The 590-nt window shown below is 72.0% G+C and overlaps 1 protein-coding gene across 1 annotated transcript in view; it reads left to right on the top strand.

Moving 5' to 3' along the window:
• The first annotated feature begins 344 nt into the window (after positions 1-344).
• The window catches only part of KLHL15 (kelch like family member 15), a 33,925-nt gene continuing 33,679 nt past the window's right edge, over positions 345-590 (top strand). Inside the window, exon 1 of the mRNA XM_029929532.1 lies at positions 345-387. The gene's annotated coding sequence lies outside the window, so the exon portion shown is untranslated. The remainder of the gene's footprint in view (positions 388-590) is intronic.

Below are 590 nucleotides of genomic sequence, written 5' to 3'. Positions count from 1 at the left end.
CACCGTGGTGTTCAAGATGCAAAAAGACATTTTCCGGGCGTCCCAACCCTGAACTTTTTGGAGGGTGGGCGCACCCGCAGTAGCTAGAGCCCACCGCTTAAGCAGACGAAGCGAGACCGCTGCGAGGGGACAAGCACCGCCGGGCGTTCCCAGGCCCGACGGCGACGCCACGAGGGAAACCGCATCGGGCCGAGGCCGCAGTGCAGCGCCCGGCCGCCTAATTCTCTCGGTGGGGCCCGCCGGCGTTGCCGGCTCGAACGTGGGGCCCCGCGGGCGTGGGACAGCCCTGCCCCCATCCCGCTCCCACACCCGCTCCCGCTCCCCCGGCGCCGGAAGTGACGCGCACTGGCTGAAAGATGGCGGCATTGGCGCTCGACCAGGGGGAAGGTAAACACCCTCCGGGCCGCGGCCCGCGCGCGGGCCCCCTCGAGGCGCCGATGGGGGACGAGAGCGCCTCCGAGGCCTGCTTTCCAACTCTTGCCTTCCCACCCTTCGACCTCCCTACCCGCGTGGCAGGCTTCCGCGTTGCGACGACGGCGCATGGAGCCCCCTGCCGGCGGGCCCCGCCTCCCTGGGCCGGCCCCGGGCGG

The sequence above is a fragment of the Suricata suricatta genome, chromosome X (genome assembly GCF_006229205.1).
Source record: "Suricata suricatta isolate VVHF042 chromosome X, meerkat_22Aug2017_6uvM2_HiC, whole genome shotgun sequence".
Classification (NCBI taxonomy): domain Eukaryota; kingdom Metazoa; phylum Chordata; class Mammalia; order Carnivora; family Herpestidae; genus Suricata; species Suricata suricatta.
Note: the sequence above shows the minus strand (reverse complement) of the source record. Positions and strands in the feature narration are given on the sequence as shown.